This window comes from Carcharodon carcharias, chromosome 28 (assembly GCF_017639515.1).
Source record: "Carcharodon carcharias isolate sCarCar2 chromosome 28, sCarCar2.pri, whole genome shotgun sequence".
Taxonomy (NCBI): Eukaryota; Metazoa; Chordata; class Chondrichthyes; order Lamniformes; family Lamnidae; genus Carcharodon; species Carcharodon carcharias.
The window spans coordinates 28,462,147-28,484,536 of NC_054494.1; the positions used below are offsets into that span (position 1 = coordinate 28,462,147).

Consider the following 22,390-nt stretch of genomic DNA (forward strand, 5'->3'; position numbering starts at 1 on the left):
CCTATAAGCTGGAGAAAATTCTACTGAGAGAACGGCTTCTCTACTCCTGAAATTTCCATTATTACTATTTGCCTGTAAATAGTCTAACATTGAAGTCTTGCTTAAAGCCAGAATGGATGCCTTGGAAATGGAGATCAAATGACCAAAACTGTGTACAATGACCGTGTAAATTTTAAATGATTGTCATGCTCTGTAAAATGGCGTTGAATTGTGTGATTGTCACTCTTTATAAAATGTCATCAATGGCCGTTAAGCAATTGAATGTGTGTGTTTGCAATTTACTGTGAATTGGGCAGAGTGAAGAAAAAAACCCCCTCCAACAAAATAATTCCAGTAGCGGAATTAAGGGAGATTTTAGTGTCAACTGAGTCATTGGAATATTTCTGTGAGGAGAAGGAAATATCGAGGGATGGAGAAGGTTTGGGGTGGGCCAAATGCGTGAGTCAAGAAACCAACCAGGGTGGTCAATCCAGTTCGATAGTTGGCAGTGATATTGCGCATTGTTCACCACACTTCTTGCTGCACCCCCTGCCTGTGAAAATCTCACGGCATCCTGAAAAGCTTGCTTAATTTGAAACATTGATGAGGCCAAGTCTTCCCTGGGTTGTATCAGAGGCACGTTCATCTGCTTCTGATTTGGACGTTCTGCTGCAAGTGAAGAGCTGTGTCCCGGCAGCAGCTGGTGACTAGGCTGCTGTGGTATTTTCCCAATTGGACGCTGTCACCATTAAGTGGGATACAAGCACGCAGCAGGACCTGATTGCTTTCCTATGGGGAGCACAGCTGGAATGGATGATTTATTTTATGATTGCAATTGGAAAAATTAACAGGCTGCACAAAGGTAGAACCAGCCAAGCAACACTTTAACACTATAGTCGCCCATTCCACAAAGCTGATAAAAAGACGATTGGCAGCAGTGTTTAATCTGCTCCGTGTAATCTCCTTTAGCCACTCTTTAAGTGACTGGAGGCACACGCACTGAGCCAAATTAAACATGGTGCTATGAGAGCAGGTGTCAGACGGATCGACTATTAGCATTTCTGACAAGTACTTTCACAAAGATCCTTTTTATTTGTTAGTTTACAGGAAACTGATCAATTCATCACAGCGCGAGTTGTGTTTGCCAAATCTCGCAGGCTCCCATCAGGATTAAACTTGAATACAGATCTCTTTGAATGGCTTATGAAAATGAAATAAGCAATTTGTACCTCAGTTCATTCGATCTAAGAGATAAATCTGAATTGAAACAGCCTGTATCCTAACTCGCATAAATCACATTCACCAACAGCTCTATGCTCACTGACCTACACTGGCTGCTAGTCCAGCAAAGCCCCCAATTTTAAAATTCTCATCCTTGTTTTCAAACCTCTCCATGACCTCGCCCCTCTCTATCGCTGTAACTCCCACCAGCCCTACAAACCCATGGGACCCCCGTGCTCCTCTGATTCTGGTTTCTTGTGCATCCTGTATATTATTCGTTCCACCATTTGGCAAGCGTGCTTTCAGCTGCCTAAGCCTTTAGTCTCTAGAGATGCCCCCCCACTGCCACCCAACTCTCACCGTGCCAGTAACCTTTCCGGCCGGGATTGTACAGCCCTGCTGTGGTGGGACCTGAGGCGGCCCTGCCAGAAGCCTATTGACTTTTGGTGGGACTGGCAAAACCCACCTCCTGTCTCTCTCTCTCTCTCTCCTCCTCCTCACCTCCCCCCCCCCCCCCATTCAAGGTGTTTTCTAATTGTAAGTTGTTGTTGTAAAGTAAAACACCTTTAAAGTCTCTTGCAGAGAGATTGCATTTGGCACATTGTGGTTCAGCTCCTGTATTAGGGCCAATGCCATTACTATTGTAATTCTCAACATGACAACGGGGAAGGGTTGTCAAATGACAGTGGGGTCTGTCAGCCAAAGTTTCAGCACCCGATTGCTGGGGACTCCTGCTAGGCATCAGCTGGAAGCATAATTGGCTGAGCTCTAACGTGTCAAGTGGTCAAAATAGACTCGCTTCACAGAATAAATTAGACTCGATTCCAATGATTTACAAGATAATATTTTACCTCCCTGTCTCAGCTCAATATTGATGTCAAGGGGACATGACCAAAATGAGTTATGTTATTCGTGCATACAACGCTAAAAGATGCCAAATAGATGCAAGTTGTTGATATTGCTGTTGACCTGAAGAACGCCAAGTTGAATGCCCATTTAGGGCTACCAGCTAATGTCTAACAGTTTTTCACATGAGTCAGTACTGCACTAGTAGTAATGGTATGTCAAGAATACATTGGGATTTCTGCATTCTATCCCAGTGAGAGGTTGGTAATTTATACATCTTGCTCAAGTATATAGCTGGCTGTTCAGGTTAAAACCAATTGTATTGAAGCCAGAATGCAAGAACATAAAGAGTAAAAGTTCCAATTTACAACCTCGATGTAGTTTATTAAAACATAATCACAAAAGATGCACTGGTTTGAGATATAATTAGCACCTTCAGGGAAATGGTGGAGAATTAAATTAATTTTTGATAACCAACCACTGAAAATTAGCCACACTGGAGTTGTTTAAATAATCCCGTAGCATTATATTCTGACACAGTTTGTGCTGGAATTATTTTTAGGTCATATCCCCCTCCTCCCTATAGCAACTCATAACTGAATGGTTATGTCACTCGCTAACAATCTAGAGAGTAGCAAGTTGTGCATGTCAAACATTTGGAAGGTCAGAGAGCTGTCAACTCCCAAATTGAGCATGTGGCTCTTGATTCGAAGGGATCAGATTCTGTTCCCTGGCAACAGCTTGCTGAAAGAATGGTTTATATTTTTATTAAAAAAATACAAACAGATCTCTGGTGTTGTTCAGAAGTCAAGGGTCTGCAGTAATGATATTGGTGCTCAGCAGCTAACGAGGACTGTCGCTTCTAAACTGCTGCTCTAAATGAGACAATTTGAGGCGATTGTCGTTGGTTATAGACTGTTGAGGTCAGTTCTAATTCCTTGTAAATTTGGATCTTTGTTAACTGTCGTTTTGTCAGTTTGAATGTGTGGCCTGGAATTTGACTGAAGCTAGCTAAAAGCAATGACGTATATATGGATATGATAGAAGTAGCTATAAAGATGCTGCTAAGTAACAGCTGAGCTCAGTGGTCGCATGCCCCAGGGGACTTCATTGGAGCACTACTGGACAAAGTTTGGTACTGAGCCACATTAGGAGGTCAGAGAAGTACATTTTAAGGATCATCTGAAAGGAGAAAAAAGGTTTAAAGTGGGGAGTTCCAGAGCTTAGGGCATAAGTAGCTGAAGGCACAGCAGCTCATGGAGCAGCAATGGAAAGTGGGATTGTGCAAGAAGCCAGCGTCGGAGGAGCACAGGGATCCCAGAGTCTTGTAGAGCTGAAGGAGGTCATAGAGAGAGGGAGGAGCAATGCCAGGGAGAACACTTAAAAAATGCAGCACCACCAAGGGGATAAATGTGATGAAGGAACACCAGTAAGCAACAGGACTGGACTGTTTTCAGTGGCTGGAACAGAAAAAAAGTTGACCATTCCTTGCACATGACAGAACTGCCATTGAGGAATTCCCTTCTCATGTAGCCATCTCTACTCTTGACATTTTTATGGCACTGTTTACTGTAAATATGAGAGTGAGGTTTGTTTGCTTACATATCAACAGTCATTGCACTTTATGATGACCTGGTCATGCTGTATTTTGAGTAGTATTTTCAATTCTGGTTCATAAAATATAAGGCAAATATCCATGTCAGCTATGCAGAGAAGGGTCATGAGGCCATGTCCTTGCACTGAGTTACAAACAAATAACAGAAAATCAGTTTCAGAGAATAGAATCTAGGATGGTTGTACACAGAAGGAGGCAATTTGGCCTGCTATTTCTGTTCCAGCTCTCTAAGAGGAATTCAACAGGTCCCACTGCCCCCTCTCCACTCCCCCAACTTTCCCCATAACCCAACAAATTTTCTTTTCTCTCCAGGCACTTATCCAGTTCCCTTTTTGAAAAGCCACAATTGAATCTGTCACCACCACAGTCTTAGGCGGTGCGTTCCAGATCCTAACCACTTGCTGCTTAAAAGAAGTATTCCCCCCCATGTTCTTCAACGACACCAATTCACACCGATCCTTTACACCACGGCACCAATTTACATTTATATAGCACCCAAGGCAGGAGCAATCTAAAACCGAGTATGACACAGAGCCACAGAAGGGGCAGAATTGTCAGCTTGGTGAGTGGGGGCGTAAAATGGCGCGGGGCGATGTTGGCCTTCTGTCCCGATGTCACTTAGATTTTCAGTTCGGCGAGAGCGCACCGAAGTTGGCTGCGTACCCGCCGACCTGTCAAAGGCCTATTAAGGCCTGCTAAAAAGCAATTAAGGCATTCAGCTGAGCTGCCCGTCCAACCTTAAGGTCGGCGGGGGGTGGGGGAGGGGCAGGTGAAGAGCCCAGGCGGCCTTCGCATTTTTCACGGAACCTCATCCACGGGCGGGATGAGGTTTCGTGAAGGATTTTAAATGTTCAGAAAATTTTTTATTAAAATTGGTGCATGCGTCCCAGCTCATGCGACAGTTTCACATGATGGGACATGTCATAAAACTTTTTACAATGCTTTATTAGACTGTTTAAACTTACAACCAATCTCCTCGGGGAGATTTCTGTGCTCTTCCCGACTCAGGCAACCGCTACCCCCCCCCCCCCTCACCCACCCCACCCTCCCAACCCCCTCCCACCCCCCGGCCTGCACAGGGACCATTCAGTGCTTCTGGGCGCGCGTCCCGCTGGGTGGGCCTTAATTGGCCTGGCATTGTAAAATGGCGGTGTGGACCTGATCGGGGGGGTATTCCAGGGCTTGGGGCCTAGGCAACTGAAGGAACAGCCACCAATGGTCGAGCAATTAAAATAGGGGGAATGCACAAGAGGCCCAAATTGGAAGAGCGCAGATATCTTGTATACTGTCTGCTCTGGACCAAAGATTTTATATTTTTACCATCATTACCACTCCCTTTGCCTTGTGTCTCATGATGTCTTTGTCATTTAATCTCCCCTGCCCTCCAAACGAGCCCATAACTTCTATTTTGCTCCACCTGCCCCTCCCCCCCTCCTTTCTCAACATCATAAAACCCTTCGGATTTCTACCTCTCCCCAGTTCCGGAGAAGACTCATATTGGACTCGAAACATTAACTCTGTTCCTGTCTCCGCAGATGCTGCCACACCTGCTTTTTCCAAGATTTTCGGTTTTTATTTCAGATTTCCAGCATCTGCAGTATTTTGCTTTTATCCCAGACAGTCGTTGGGTTGAAGGTGGTTACGGAGATTGGGAGTGGGCGGGGATCAAGGCCTTGGGATGTGAAAACACGAATGAGAATTTTAAAATCCAAAGGTTGTTTGACCAGGAGCCAATGTAGGTCATCAAGCACATGGGTGAAGAGGATTACCATATTGTAATCATTGTGAAAGTTGATTTTTTTGGTTCAAAGTGCTTTGAGAATTTCAATGTAATAAAGCACGACACCAATGAAAGTAGTTACATTATTTCCTATTCAGTGATTTTTTTTTGAAAAATATACTTTATTCATAAATTATCTGGAAGAACATTATAAAACATTTCTAAATGGCCATCACAAAAAGCACAATCAGATTCAACTTTTACACATGGATCACGAGGGGCATCAATACAATCAATGAATATTACAGTCATCTCAATATGGTCATTACAGACAGTTGGACAATGCAATGGTATTGGAGTTATTGACATACATCATGTTGCACTCTGTGGTGCTTCAATACAATTATAATACAATTAGTATTCAATGCAGACATTTATTGTGAGCCGTACAGCCCGAGGGGTCTATACAATTCCCAGCCCCTCAGTGCGCTATGGCAGAAAGGTCTTAGACAGCGACCTTTCCCCATTGCGCCTTTGCAGATGCTGCCCCAAGCTTTAGTGCGTCCCTCATCACGTAGTCCTGGACTTTGGAATGTGCCAGTCTGCAACACTCGGTCGGGGACAACTCTTTGCACTGGAAGACCAACAAGTTTCGGGCAGACCAAAGAGCGTCTTTCACCGAGTTGATGATCCTCCAGCTGCAGTTGATGTTTGTCTCGGTGTGTGTCCCTGGGAACAGCCCATAGAGCACAGAGTCCTCTGTCACAGAACAGCTCGGGATGAACCTTGACAGAAACCACTGCCTCTCTCTCCAGACCTTCTTCGCAAAGGCACAATCCACAAGAAGGTGAACAACGGTATCTTCCCCACCACAGCCACCTCGAGGGCAACGTGCAGAGGGAGTGAGACTCCTGGCGTGTAGGAAGGATCTGACGGGGAGGGCCTTACTCACCTCCAGCCAAGATACATCTTGGTGCTTGTTGGAAAGTTCTGGCGATGAGGCATTCTGCCAAATGACCTTGACAGTCTGCTCAGGGAACCATTCGACAAGATCCACCATCTCCTTTTCCCTCAGGGTCTCTAAGACATTACGTGCCGACCACTGCCTGATGGACTTGTGGTCAAAGGTGTTTCTCTGCATAAATTTTTCCACGAGGGACAGGTGGTACGGCACGGTCCAACTACTTGGAGCGTTCCACGGCAGCGTGGCCAGACCTATCCTTCACAACACCGGGGACAGGTGGAACCTCAGCACGTAGTGACACTTGTTGTTTGCATACTGAGGGTCTACGCACCGCTTGATGCAGCCACACACAAAGGTGGCCATCAGGATGAGGGCGATGTTGGGCACATTTTCCCCCCCTTATCTAGAGGCTTGTCCATCACGTCCCTGCGGATATGATCCATTTTCGACCACCAGATAAAGCGGAAGATGGCTTGGGTGATCGCCACCACACAGGAGTGAGGAATGGGCCAGACCTGTGCCACGTACAGCAACAGCGAGAGTGCCTCACACATGATAACCAGGTTCTTACCCGCAATGGAGAGGGAGCGTCACTCCCACATGCCCAATTTCCTTTTCACCATAGACACTCGCTCCTTCCAGTTTCTAACGCGTGCCCTGGTTCCTCTGAACCATATCCCCAGCACCTTCAGGCCGTCAGCCCTGAAGGGGACAAAAGATCGATCAGCCCAGTTCCTAAAGGACATGGCCTCGCTCTTCCCACGATTTACCTTGGCTCCCGAGGCTAGTTTGAACCGGTCGCAGATGTGGATCAGTCTGCACACCAACAGTGGATCCGAGCAGAAGATGGTGACATCATCCATGTACAGGGAGGCTTTGACCTGAGTGCCTCCACTGCCTGGGATCGTCACTCCTCTTATGCCCAGATCCTTCCTGATGGACTCAGCAAAAGGTTCTATGCAACACACAAATAGGACAGGGGAGAGAGGGCAGCCCTGCTTGACTCCAGATTTAATAGGAAAGCTATCTGATTCCCACCCATTGATTGAGACTGCGCTACTGATGTTAGTGTAGAGCAGTTGGATCCAATTGCAGATTCCCTCCCCAAACCCCATTTTGGAGAGCACATCCACCATGTAGGTCTGCGATATTCTGTCAAAGGCCTTCTCCTGATCCAGGCTGATGAGGCAGGTGTCCACATCCCTGTCCTGTACATAGGCAATCGTATCCCTGAGCAGCACGAGGCTGTCAGAGATCTTCCTGCCCGGCACAGTGCAGGTCTGGTCAGGGTGGATCACCAATTCCAGAGCGGATTTGACCTGATTGGCGATGACTTTGGACAGAATCGTATTGTCCACTTTCAACAGTGAAATGGGTCGCCAATTTCTAATTTCCTCCCTTTCCCCCTTGTGCTTGTAGATGAGGGTGATGATGCCTTTCCTCATGGATTCTAACATACTGCCAGCCAGGAGCATACTCTCGTACAGTTCTAGCAGGTCTGGGCCGATCCAGTCCCACAGAGCCAAATAGAACTCCACTGGCAAGCCATCACTTCCAGGATTCTTACTCTTCTCGAAGGACTCAAGGGCCTTAGTCAGCTTGTCAGGAGTTAGCAGTTTGTCCAGGCTCTCCCGTGCACTGTCGTCTAAAACCTCCATGACAGAGGACAGGAAGGACTGGGAGGCCGTGCTGTTTGTGGGCTTCATGTCATACAATCCGGCATAAAAGGATTTGCTGATCCTCAATGTGGGACTGCGATGACTTTACTGAGCTGTCTTCTCCCTTCAGGCTGCTGATCACAGAGCTCTCTCTGTGTACCTTTTGGAAGAAGAAACGTGAGCACGTCTCATCCTGCTCCACAGAGCGGACTCTGGACCGGAAGATGATCTTGGAGGCCTCCGAGGCAAAGAGCGAGGCTTGCTGGCTCTTCACCTCTTGGAGTTCCTCCTTGACATCGACCCCCATCGACTGCAGCCGGAGCAGGTTCTGCATGTTTTTCTGGAGTCGTGACATTTCCCTCTGTTCCTTTCTAGCTTTCTGGATGTCTTTGAGGATGAGAAACCTCTTGATGTTTCCCTTGATCGCTTCCCACCAGTGTGTCAGGGACTCAAAGAGGGGTTTCACGGTTCTCCAACCTTTGTAATCCTTCTTGAGCTCCTCAATGTTCTCTGGGGTCACCAGTTGCACATTTAGCTTCCATGCCCCCCTGCCAACCCTCTGGTCTTCCTGTAAATGACAGTCAGCCAGTAGGAGGCAGTCGTCAGGGAAGAACACCGGCTTGACATCGGTGGATCTGACTGTGAACGCATGGGACACAAACAGGAAGTCTATCCTGGAATGGATAGACCCATCTGGCCGTGACCAGGTGTATCTACGCTGCGCTCTGTCTGCAGGGTTGCTGAAGACGTCATGCAGCTTGGCATCCTTAACTGTTTCCATCAGGGATCTGGACGTAGCATCCAATCTGCTTTCGGCCCTGCCGGATCGTCCTGCCACATCGATGATGCAGTTGAAGTCACCGCCCAGAATGACTGGCCTGGAGGTTGCCAGCAGCAGTGGGAGCTGCTGAAAAACCTCCAGCCGCTCAGCCCCTTGTGACGGGGCGTCCACGTTAATTACCCGGAGTGGAGCGTTCTTGTACATTACGGCTGCTACGAGGAGGCGCCCGCCCACCACCTCCTTAACCTGGGAGACGGTGAAGCTGCCACCCCGCAGCAGAATCCCCAGGCCGGAGGAACGAGAGTCGTTTCCTCCCGACCAGATCGATGGCCCATGGGACCCACCATCGTGACCATTGCCTGTGGGAGCTGAGGTGCGGTACCGCACACTCCTGCAGATTATTTCCTATTCAGAGTGATAGTGTAGCTGACAGTGGAGAGTAATACTGTCTGGTCATGCAAATAGAGCACTGCTGGTGTACTCAGCAGCAAACACTGCCCACGTTGTTAATGTTGGAGCCATGGAGGCAGTCAATTATTTCTGCTAGCATCACGAAAAGATGGAAATGAAGTTTTAAAAGTTTTCTTCCTGCAGAGCTGTGGTATGCAATTTGCTTACAGGGAAATATGACGCTTCTCATCATTGTTAATTAATATGTGCAACTAATCCTCATTTTACTAAAAGTGAAAAAAATACTCCTCCTGATAGTCATCCAGCTTTTTATAATAATTCCATTTATATTACAGAGCTATTTCAAAATGGAAGCACTTCTGTAATATAACCTTGCTCCAACTGTGCTGAATTAGCCCATTTATACTGGCACAAAAGCAGGGAATGACCCTTGAGGCAAGCAACATTGTTTGCCTGTAAGGACTTTTACAGCTATGTCTAATAAGAGGAGGTGAGGGAAATAATGGGAAGTAATAGCATAGTGCCTGCACTCAGGAGATGGCTAGTCTCTGGCAGGAGGTCAAAGACTCTCATGAAAGTTAGGATGTGACTGCCCAAAGGATGTGGGCTACGTCAAACGCCCCTTTCTCCCCCATCTCCTTGTCGATATTTATCCCTCAACTAGCATCGCTGTAATAGATTTTCTGGTTATTAGCGCATTGCCGTTTGTGAGAGCTTGCTGTGCACAAATTGGCTGCCACTTTTCCTTTTCACATTACAACACCGACTATACTTGAGTACTTGATTCACTCTAGAGCACTTTGTGGGGCAGCATGAGGTCATGAAAAAGTGTTATATAAATGCAAATCTTTCTTTATAGTTAATCCAACTTTGGAAAAATTGAGTCTTTTCACATCAGCAAGGATTGAGCTATCACGTCCAGCTTTGTTTGAGATGACACTCACCTTTTCTGAAGAGCTCTGTGGATTTTTTTTAACATATTTTTGTTTGGTTCTAATGCATTCCAGGTGTATTTCGGTCCAGTTCACAGCCTCCTGTTGGGATCCGTTTGGCTCCTCAGTTGTGCTTGTAAGATTCAAGGCGAGATTGTATTCTAACTTAAAGGCCATTCTTCCTCCTGTTGCCTACACAGGCTTGTATTTAAATTCAATTTTATTAAGTGCCATTAAACACTCCCAACATTTTCAAAACTCCTACAGGGTTTCCAGAAGTTTCTGGTAATGAGCCAGATACATAGTCCTGGCAAAGGCTCCATGGTATCCTAAGGCCCTTGAGGTGGTTATTACATACTCAAGTATTAAAATAGCATCATTGCCCCATAACTGGGCGCCTGAAAGAATATCTTCATTTAGTTTATGTGGCCTGGTAAGTGAAGTCTGCCACTGATCTGAGTTTTTCCCTCCAACAGACCTTGGGCTTCAGATGTTTTTCACGCCCTCTGTGCAGCATGAAGTTGACTGTGAGATGGCCAAGGTCCAATAAAGTTGCAGCAAGGGACTTTTTTTACACCTCACAATCTTCCCAGCAAAGACAAATGTTTATTTATTTTGCGGTTTACTGGTATCAACATTCCTGTGTTATGTATACCTCAGGTTGCACAAAAACCAGAAAGGCACTGTGGATTGAGGCAGATCAATGGTGCCGCACACAATATCATTGCTAATGAGAACTTTGTTTTAAATAACTGGTTGTTAAAGGGGCAAAGCCAAATAGCACAACTTTAAGACAATTATAAAACTCTACAATGGCCCCACAAGCCCACACCACCATCTCTATGAATTCACAGATTTCAAGCTCGTCACTCCAATTTAATTTTAACTGTGAGGTCACCACATAACAATCAAATGGATTAACATATACCAGATCATCATTAACAGCAAAGTGCTCCATTTTTTAACATAGTAAAACATCCCAAGGTGCTTCACAGGAACATTAGCGGACAACAAGATTTATCGGTGCAGACTCGATGGGCCGAAGGGCCTCCTCTGCACTCTGTGATTCTGTGATTCTGTGATATTGAGCCAAAGGAAGAAACATTAAGACAGAGGTAGCTTTCCTATAGCATCTTATAAAAGCTGAGAAAGTTGGAGATATTTAAGGAGAGAATCCCAGAGTTTAGGACCCAACCATCATAACTGGATAATGAACGGAGGTGAGAACTCCATGACTTTTCTTCTAAACTGGGGAAAAGGGGTTAATTGTAACACCCCACTGTTCATAACACATGTTTTTTTTATTTATTCATGAGATGTGAGCTTCGTTGGCTGGGCCAGTATTTATCGCCCATCCCCAGTTGCCCTTGAGAAGGTGGTGGTGAGCTGCCTTCTTGAACTGCTGCAGTCCATGTGGTGTACGTACACCCGCAGTGCTGTTGGGGAGGGAGTTCCAGGATTTTGACCCAGCGACAGTGAAGGAACGGTGATATATTTCCAAGTCAGGATGGTAGGTGGCTTGGAGGGGAACTTGTAGGTGGTGGTGTTGTACGAGAATCTGGCCAATCCCCGCCTGTTAATTCTGACTCAGTTCAAAATGGCCCATTTCATTTACCTTTTATCTATTTTGCATTCATTTTTAAATTGAACGGCATTTAGAGTTACCAAGGGAACTCTTTAATAGTTGCAACTTTGGTGGGAAGAAGTTAGCTGATAGATACCAGAGCAGGCTGATGCTGGAGATGCTGCCTGAATTTGACTCTGGAATGGACTTGTCACCAATAGTTCTAATAAAAGGAGTTGATCTTTTCACAGAATTACAGAATTTTAACAGCACAGAAGGAGGCCATTCAGCCCATCGTGTCTGCACCAGCTCTCCAAATGAGCATTATGACCTAGTGCCATTGCCCTGCCTTTTCCCCGTACCCCTGCATATTGTTTCTATTCAAATAATCGTCTACTGCCCTCTTGAATGCGTCAATTGAACCTGCATCCACCACACTTCCAGGGAGTGCATTCCAGACCCAAACCACTCGTTATGTGAAAAAGTTTTTTCTCACATCACATTTACCTCTTTTGCAAGTCACTTTAAATCTGTGCCCTCTTGTTCTTGATCCTTTTACGAGCAGAAGCAGCTTCCCCCCAACTACTCTGTCCAACCCCCTCATGGTTTTGAACATCTGTGTCGAATCACCTCTTAGCCTTCTTCTCTCCAAGGACAACAGTCCCAAACTCTCCAATCTATCCTCCAGTTTCTCATCGCTGGAACCATTCTTGTAAACATCTTCTGAACTCTCTCCAGTGTGTTCACATCCTTCCTATAATGTGGTGCCCAGAACTGTACACAATGCTCCAGCTGAGATCTAATGAGTGTCTTATATAAATTCAGCATAACCTCCTTGCTCTTGTACTCTATGCCCCTATTAATGAAGCCCAGGATACTATATGCTTTATTAACTGCTCTCTCCACCTGTCCTGCTACCTTCAATGATCCATGCACAGAAACACCCGGTCTTTCTGCTCCTGCACCCCCTCCAGAATTTCATCCCTTATTTTATATTGTCTGTCCATGTTCTTCCGACCAAAATGCATCACCTCACACTTCTTCCTTGGGTTAAAATGATCAGAATTTAAAGGAAGATTAATTATGCATATCCACCTTGAGCAAGCAGCTTCTCTTTGTGATGGGAGGCTGAACATGTGGGGGAGGAGGGGAATTGAGGTTGTGTTTAGATGAGCGAGCTGGCTGAGCTGACGGTGTGGGTTATAGTTACGGGCTGCAATAAATGCATCATGTGCCAGGTGGGGCTTTCTGGCTGAGCAGTGAAATCAGTACTGTGGGTTTAGTTAGGAGCAAATCAAACATCATGGAAAGCTCTCACGGGTACAATACCTACTTGATTTTCCCCAGTCTTTGTGCACTTATCTTGAGACTTGGGGGATTGTTTAGAAAGCAGGAGAAAAATTACACCGAATTATGGCATTTAATCTGTCAGTTTAAGAATAGTTACAGCCCCTCCTGGTGACTAGGGGAATCGTAACGCTGGCAAAATTCAGCAGGGCAATGTCCAGGGAGATGTTGTATAGCCCAGGGACACCTGAAGGGAGAGAGAAAATCTCAGTCACTATTGGCAATAAACAGAGCATCAGGAGATGGCGGGAGAAAATGGAACTGGCCCTTTGGAGAAGAATAGGAAGCAAAAGACCCACAAATGAATAAGAGATGAGATAAAGTGGAATCCATTGTATGTACACTTGGCCCTTACTGACATGAATAAGGCTGGCAGTTAGCTTTATTGCCCTGGTAACAGTGGACAGCATCATTTATGGTAGTGCAGCAACAATGATTGTAAAGAGTTTCCTCCGCAGGGCAGCTCTGCACAGTACAGTGCAGCTTTATTCAGCTGCTTACAGCTTTGCCTTCTGTCCTGCCGGCACCAACAATGTAACTTTTGTCAAGTATCAGATTCTTCAGCGCACGCCTGTTCTGATGTCATTTTCTCATCCTGCGCTACCTTCCCTCCCTCCACCATCATAGCAACCCCCCTCCCCCCTCCCCCCTTCCCCCCCCCACTTGCCCCCACTGCCGACCCTTCAAAGAGTTGTTTGGACATTGGACCTTAAAAAAGAACTTTTCCATTTGGTTGACATGTCGCTGCAGCACTTGTCAATATTCTGGAGTCAAGTGGTTGTGTGTTCAAGTCCCGTTCCAGGTTTTGCTCGCATATGCAGATAGAGTATTTACATTAAGCTGCAAAGTATTTACAGCACAGAAACAGGCCATTCGGCCCGACTGGTCCATGCTGGTGTTTACAAACCACACAAACCTCCTCCCACCCTACTTCACCAAGCCCTAATCCTTCTCCATCAGATATTTATCAGGATGCCCCTTAAATGAATCTATTCTATTGGCCTCAATTATTTCAAGGCCAGGATTTCACAGAGATAAAAACAAAAAAACTGCGGATGCTGGAAATCCAAGACAAAAACAGAATTACCTGGAAAATCTCAGCAGGTCTGGCAGCATCGGCGGAGAAGAAAAGAGTTGACGTTTCGAGTCCTCATGACCCTTCGACAGAACTAGGTGAATCCAAGGAAGGGGTGAAATATAAGCTGGTTTAAGGTGTGTGGGGAGTGGGGGTGGGGGAGGGGGGGGTTGGGGGCGGGTTTGGGTGGGGGGAGAGAAGTGGAGGGGGGTGGTGTTGTTGTAGGGACAAACAAGCAGTGATAGAAGCGGATCATCAAAAGATGTCACAGACAACAAAACAAAAGAACACATAGGTGTTGAAGTTGGTGATATTATCTAAACGAATGTGCTAATTAAGAATGGATGGTAGGGCACTCAAGGTATAACTCTAGTGGGGGTGGGGGGAGCAGAAAAGATTTAAAAATATTTAAAAATAATGGAAATAGGTGGGAAAAAAAATCTATATAATTTATTGGAAAAAACAAAAGGAAGGGGGAAGAAACAGAAAGGGGGTGGGGATGGAGGAGGGAGCTCAAGACCTAAAGTTGTTGAATTCAATATTCAGTCCGGAAGGCTGTAAAGTGCCTAGTTGGAAGATGAGGTGTTGTTCCTCCAGTTTGCGTTGGGCTTCACTGCCCAACTGGAGCTTTCACAGCCCCACCGTGGTGTGTCTGCCCCATAGCAGATGCAGCGAGACATTTAAATCTCCATTCAGTTTGGCCGGACCGTAGTATCCCGCCGGGCGGGAGGGGCTGTAAAGCCCTGGCCCACATTGAAGCAAGTTCCCTATTGCCGCCACTTTCTGGGCAAAGATGTTTTCTCCTGAATTTTTCACTGGATTTATTAGTAATGATCTGATATTGATGTTTTAATTAGTGCGTCAGTGAGTCACATTCTGTTGCCATTTACTGGTTGATGGCAAAGAGGAGGCTGTGGGAATAGGCCTTCATTCAGGGACACCAGATGTTTGGTGGGTAGGTAGAATAAAGGTACTTTAAAATAAAGGATTAATATTGGCTCATTTGGTTCTGCACCTTTTATCAACGGGCTGATGGTCTTTTCACAGATAACCTTCGAACTGCCTAAAATAGCAGAGTGATGAGATGGAGCAATGATTCAAACCAGGCCTTGCCAGAAGGATCTGCACAGAATATTTTTCTAAAGCAATTTCATTTGGTCATTTGCTCCCCAAGGTCAGCAGGACTCACTGCTTGGAGTCCTAATTCCAACACTGAATTCTGAGCATATAGTTGAGATGTCGCTGGAGCCACCTCCCTGCTTGGAAGGGAACTGAAGTTTTGAATGTCGCCAAGTCTTACAGTCAGAAAGATATCAGGCTGACGTTGTGACCTCCATCTCTGTTAATGCCCCTGTTTTCTGTGCCAGTCTTGGCAACCCAGAAGACTTTAAAACATCTTGAGAGTCCAGTTGGCTGGCCAATCACCTTTGTTTAAAATCTTTGCCTGTGGGTTACTAATAATCCATTCCTTTTTCTTTATGACAGTGAATGCTATTTTGTCACCTTGACTTCTCTTTTTTTTAGTGGGATTTCAATAACCAATCAATGCCTATCCATAACAACATTGTCTGTAAGCCTTAAAAAGCTCACGCGGACAGAGCTTAGCCCTTGTCGGGTGGGCTCAGTGGGGGTGGTCAGGAAGGCGATCGCTGCCCGCGATCGGGGCCGGACTGCGATTTCACACGCTGGGTGGGCCAGTGAAGGCCCCGCCCAGAGTGAAACGTGAGCGGCAGCAGGCGGGTGGGGGGGTGGGGAGGGAGGGGCGAGCGTGAACTTTGCGCATGCGCCTGAGTGCGCGCTTGCAAATCTCCCTGAGGCACGGAGCTGACTCAGGGAGATGAAGAGTTTGCAGAAAAATAAATAACGGCTCATAACTTGTTATGAAACATGTTCCCCTCATGCGACTCTGTCACAAGAGCAGGGACGTGTTACTAATCAAATTTTAAAGTTTTTATTTTATTTTTTATTTGCTTTTGGAAACCTCATCCTGCCCGTGGATGAGGTTTCCTAAAAAGTGCAAAGGTCGCTTGGCCTTTTTGCCTGCCCGCCAACCGTAGGGTTGGATGGGCAGAGAAAAATGTAAGTTATTTAAGACTTTTTAATGGCCTTAACAGGCCTTTGAATTGTATGTGGGCACGCTGCCGATTTCCAGGCGGGTCCACCAGCCGAAATATCATGCAACTGCGCGTAGACAAAGCCTGACATCAACGCTCGAGCGGGTCTGTTGCCCACCTGCCCACCAAGGTTAAAATCTTTCCCCATTGCTTCAGGTCCCACTTAAAGACTTGAGCATGTAACATAGGCTGATGTATCAGTGCTGTACCGAGGGAGTGCTGCACTGCCGGGAGCGCTATGTTTCAGGTGAAACTGAGCCCCCCCTCTATTTGTTCAAGTGGGTATAAAAAAAAACACGTGGCCCTTTTTTGACAACGAGCAGAGAATTATCTTGGTGAAGTGCCCAACATTTGTTCCTCAACCAATAATTTCTTGAACAACTCAACAATCATTTGCCTCATTGCTGCTTGTGGGATATATTATATATGTATGTAATAGCTGCCAACCTCACTTAGCTCCATCTTGTATTCCTGTTGAAAATCAGGGTGAGGGGTGCAGGGCTGGGTGCGGGTGGGTGAATGGGGAATGGTCAAGGTGGAATGTCCAAACCGAGCATCTGCACACAAGAATCCAAAGTGCCAATCGGGCTGTATTACCAGGCTGCCGCAGCGGGGTTTATGACAAGATTTTTGACAACACAAGTCCAGCGTCGCTTTGCGAGCCATTTTTCTCTCCACTATTGTTAAAATGTTCTCTGGCAAGAAACTTATATGTCATCCGCCTCAGCTCTGTTTTGCTTTTAACTCACTCTGGTTTTTGTTAAACTGATACTCTTGAGATCAAGCCTCATCAGTTCACCCACAAGCTGTTAATTTTGCTAAAATTCAGATTGCTTAGCGGGGCATCCATTTTATTCACAAAATGCCCCATGACGACTTATGCCGCTAACTTCAAAGGGTGCCGGCTTTAATCAAGATGTCTTTGGTAAAGTTGTTTCGTTTATGCAAATTGTAATTAAAGCGCCCCGCCGGTCACAATTGCATAACTCTCCTCCCATCCCCAAAATAATTGTTTGCAAAAGACTTTAGAGCCACAAGAAATAAAGATAGGATTGGCAATCTCAAATATTCCTTCAGCAACGTTTTCTGCTGGGTGGACTGACTCTGCATGCTGATAAATGGGCGATTGAAATGTTAAAAGGAGATGATTGTTTCGGAGCTGATGTTAGTTTGCATTTAGTCTGCAGATATTGTCCACAGACCAGTTTGTTTTCAGTACAGACAGTTCATTTTACATTACGTGGTTGAACTGTCAATTCTTGCTGCCCAGAGTGAGTTTTCTGTATACACAGGTTGGAGACAAACACACAGCTCGTTCCCCAGTAGTTAAATATTAACAGTGTGGGTGGCAGTGCGTGCACTGCCTAAATCTTTTTCATTTGCATGAAGGTAGCTTTAAAAAATGTCCCAGAGCTCTGGGGAACCACCCTGGCTGCTTTTTTGCACCCAGTTTAGCGGTACGTTGCAGATACATCCCAGGTAGTCCCAGACCACAGCAGAGGGAGATTCCCTCTTCTGAGGAGGTCTGTGCTCTGGGTGGACGGAAAATTGGTCAGCGGTGGGCATGGCCTTTCAACATGCACTCAGAGTCGGAAAGGTTCTGCCCCCTGACTACACAGTCATGGCAACCACTTGTACAACTTTAGCACCAGCGAAATAAAAACTCCATTATTCTTAAACTCTCATCCTTGACTAACACCCTCCTCAGCTTTGAATCCCTCCATGATCTCACTCCTCCCTATTTCTGTAATCTCCTCCAGTTCTAAAACCTGCCGAAATCTCTGAACTCCTCCAATTCTGGCCTCTTGCAGATGGCCAATTTTCTTGGCTCCACCATTGGCTGGTGTGCCTTCAACTGCTGAGGTCCCTAATCTCTTGAATTCCCTCCCTAAATTTCTCCCTCCCTCTCTCTCTCTCTCTCCTTCTTTAAGATGCTCCTTAAAACCCCACCTCTTTGACCAAGCCTATGCTCGCCTTATGCAACCGTTATCTGCCGTGTCAAATTTTGTTTGATAATGCTCCTGTGAAGTACCTTGGGATATTTTACTACATGAAAGATGCTATGTAAACACAAATTACTGTTGGTGAGTAATTGCCCTTAAAATATTGCACAGAGGGACTGCAAACTGCATTTGGCACATTGTGGTTCAGTTACGGTAATAGGGCAATCCCAGTAATTATTGTAATAACTACCTTGACAACTAGAGTGTCAAACATTTAACTAATCAACTGGGCAAGGTACCCAAGGAGCTGGGGAAACATGACTGCTGGACTTTGTCAGAAATTGCAACTGGCAAAGCTATAGTTAATCTGGCATTTTATTGCTGATAGGGATCCTAGATTGTGTAAACTGAATGTACTAGAACTGTGGGTCATAGGGATGAACTTGCTGCATTCTGCACAAGGGCTTTGTGAATACAAAATAGGTAGATTCACTGCCACAGAGTCTGGGAGCTGGTGCAAACCACCAAAGGCATACCAAGTGCCTGCAGAAACAGGGTACTGCCAAGGCCAAGTACATCCATTATGTCACCAAGAAAACATCAATGAGGGGAGGGTAGGCTTATAGGAAAATTCATCAACTCTTCTCAGTGGCTCAAGTGGTTAACATCTGTGAGCACCCCTGAAATCTGTTGAGACTGGGATCAATTGAAAATGTCAAAACGACAGATTTTTGTTAGGCAATGGAATTAAGGGTTACGGAACCGAGCTGGGTAGGTGGAGTTAATATACGGATCAGCCATCATCTAATTGAACAGCAGGACAGACTCAAGGGGCTGAATTGCCGACACCTATTCCTATGCCCCTAGGTTAGAGAGAAACTGACCCAACACGGGTTGCAAAGTCTCCCCAACCTTAATCCCTGTGCCTGCACTGAACTCACTTTAACACAGTTGGGGAGGCTGCATTTGGCATCAAGAGGTCCTGAGTTTAAGAGGAAACATAAAGCATGGGCCAAAGTTCCCACTCCTTGATTGCTACTCAAGAATACCTTCAGGCTGCAAATGTTGGAGAAGACTCCAGAGTTTAAAATTAAAAAAAAGCCCACTGGTACTCAATGTGAATCCCGCACCCCCCACCGCACACCGCAACACCACCCCCCCCACCCCGCCCGCGCGCGCGCCCCCCCCCCCCCACCACACACACACTCCCTACCTCCCCAAGAGGAGGAAACACCACTCGAGTGAGGTATGAGGGGAGAGTGGGTGGCTTCTGTGGTCATGTACTCCAGCAAAGAGGTGAGGGGAGGGGTGGTGGGAGAATATGTATCAGAACATATACAAATCTATAGATTTTATAAACGCTAAAAAGCTACGTCTATGCGTTTTGTTCAAAATACTGTGTGTTCCTGAACGACAGCCTGAAACTTGTCAGCAAATTCCATTCTCCACAGTTCCATTGCCCAACAAAAATTAAATGCTGAGTGACCACATCTTCAGTTTACTCAAACAATCAGACTTTGTGGTCCTGAACATGTAAAAAAAAGAAAGAAATTCAGTCTGATCTGCTTTCAAACCAAGTAGTCATTTCAAGAATGTAAAGCAATTACGCCTTGCAGATTCATACATTTACACAATTGCAAATGATTATGCATGGTATAAACTCCAAGTCTCATAAATACTACTTCTTTGACATAAAACATCAGAAATTGGAGCAGGAGTAAATCACACTGCCCCTCAAGCCTGCCCCATCTTTCAGTGAGATCATGGCTGATCTTCTCCCTCAAATCCACTTTCCCACCCTATCCCCATATCCCTTAATTCACTCAGAGTCCAAAAAAAAAACGAACAATCTCCATCTTGGAATGTACTCAATGATGGAGCATCCACAACCCTCTGGGCTAGAGAATTCCAAAGACTCACCCTCCAAGTGAAGAAATCTCTCCAAATTTCAGTCCTAAATAGCCAACCACTTCTCCTGAGACTATGATCCTCGATCTGAACTCTCCAGCCAGGGGAAGCAGCTTCTCAGCATCTACCCTGTCAAACCCTCTAAGAATTGTATACAGTTCAATGAGATCATCTCTCATTCTACTGAACTCCAGGTGGTATAGGCCCATTCTACTCAACCTCTCCTCAGAGGACAACCCTCTCACCCTAGGAATCAATCTAGTGAACCTTTGTTGCACTCCCTCAAAGGCAAAGATATCCTTCCTGGGGTAAGGAGACCAAAACTGTACACAGTCCTTCAGGTCTGGTCTTATCCAGTCCCTACATAAGTACAGCAAAAATTCCTCACTTTTATACTCTGTCCACTACCCCTTGCAATAAATGCTTGTACATTATCTGTCTTCCTAATTGTTTGCTGTACCTGCATGTTGACTTTATGTGATTTGTGTCCAGGAACAACCAAAACACTCTGAATACTTATCCTACCCAGTACTGTGGGTGATCCAGTAATGTTCAATATGTTTAAAAATCTTTTATCTGCACAATCTCCTATCTACAAAACCCTAATTCCTGTTGTTGCATTTTTATCAGACTTTTGTGTCAGCAATTTTTCCATTATAAACACCTGTATCTCCATTAATCATGGGGATTGCCCATTAGTGCCCTTCTGAAGGAGCACTGAACTATTGGAGGCACCGTCTTTTAATGAGACATTAAATCAAAGCTCCATCCACATCCTCAAATGGGTGTGGGAGAGCCACCTCTTTGAAAAAAGAGCAAGGGAGTTCTCAGCAGTGTCCTGACCAATAACTCTCTTTTAACTAATATTTCTGGAAAAGATTTTCTGGCCATTTACCTTATTGCTGTTTGTGGGAACTGGCTGTCTACAAATTGTCTGCCACATTTCCTACATTACACCAGTGACTACATTGGCTGTAAAGTGCTTGCTATATAAATGCAAGACCTTTTGTGTTAACTTGTACTGCTGCCTAACAGAGGTAGACATTCACTTTTTTTGGCTGTGGTGATAATTCCAGTGGTATGACATTTACGGAAAGGAAATTACATCCAGCAATATAGAAATGTTGCATGCAAACAGCCTCTAGTTCTCTAAAAATAATTGTTTAGAATTAGCTGTGATATGATAGGCATTGGCTTTTATGAGTGTCATGAAATACCAGCAAGGGAAGAGTTGTACACTACGTGTCCACAATAAGGTTTGGAGCCATGAATAACTATCCCATTGCTTTACAGCCAATGGCCTTTAGAGGAATATTTACTAGTAGACAGTATAAATTGCAACACGGACATATTTTACTTCACTCCACAGTGACTGTCAATCCTCACTTGTCCTTGTTAAGTATAAAGAATGGTCAATATTATCATCTGCAACCAACAAAGAAATATGTGACCAGTTAATCTATTGGTACTGATGTTGGTTGAGATGGGAATATTGGGCAGACTATTGGGAGGATACCCTGCACTACTTTGGTTTGTACTAACGGATTTTTTTTGTCTACCAGAACAGGTAAGGTGTGGCCTTGGTTAAACATTTGAGCCAAGGATAATACCTACATCAATGCAGCACTCAATCAACACTCTACTGAAACATTTGCCTAAGATCCCACAATTCTTTTATATTTTGGATGACCAAGCTTTTGGTCATCTGAGCTAATATCTCTTTACGTGGATCAGTGTCATATTATGTTTCATAAAGCTCCTGTGAAGCATCTTGGGATGTTTTATTCTATAAAAGTTGCTGTATATATGTAGGTTGTTGTTGACCACTCAACCTTAAAGAAAAGAATGACTTGCATTTATAGAGCATCTTGCGCAAGCTCAAAATGCTTTACAGCCAATAAAGTTTTACTTTTGAAGTGTAGCCACTTTGTACCTGTGGAAACTATTTTAAAATTTCCTCTTGTTGTAAAGGGCCTCCTATTCCTCCACTATTTGCAGGTATTGTAATAACTATATTGGGTTCCACATTTAAATGGGGATCTTAAAATAGAGATTGGATTTCAAAGGAACTTCTATTGATAGAGAGAGGATGCAGTTTGATGTGTCTGACCTACAAGAAGATATTGAGACATTTTGTAACAAGTGCTTATAATAATTTTCATATTGCAATGCTTGCATTAATCAGCCACACTCCTCAGAACCAGTGCCTGAAATATTAGTTAGAATGATTGCTTTGTTTGAACTGTATATCTCCTCTCATTATCTCTAAATGAAACCTTTGTAACAATGAGCCAAAAAAAGAACAGATTTGG

At 45.1% G+C, this 22,390-nt stretch overlaps 1 protein-coding gene across 1 annotated transcript in view; it reads left to right on the forward strand.

Annotated features, from left to right (window-relative positions):
- zcchc24 (zinc finger, CCHC domain containing 24) overlaps nt 1-22,390 on the forward strand; it is a 214,974-nt gene that overhangs the window by 144,771 nt on the left and 47,813 nt on the right. The gene's annotated exons all lie outside the window — the stretch shown is intronic.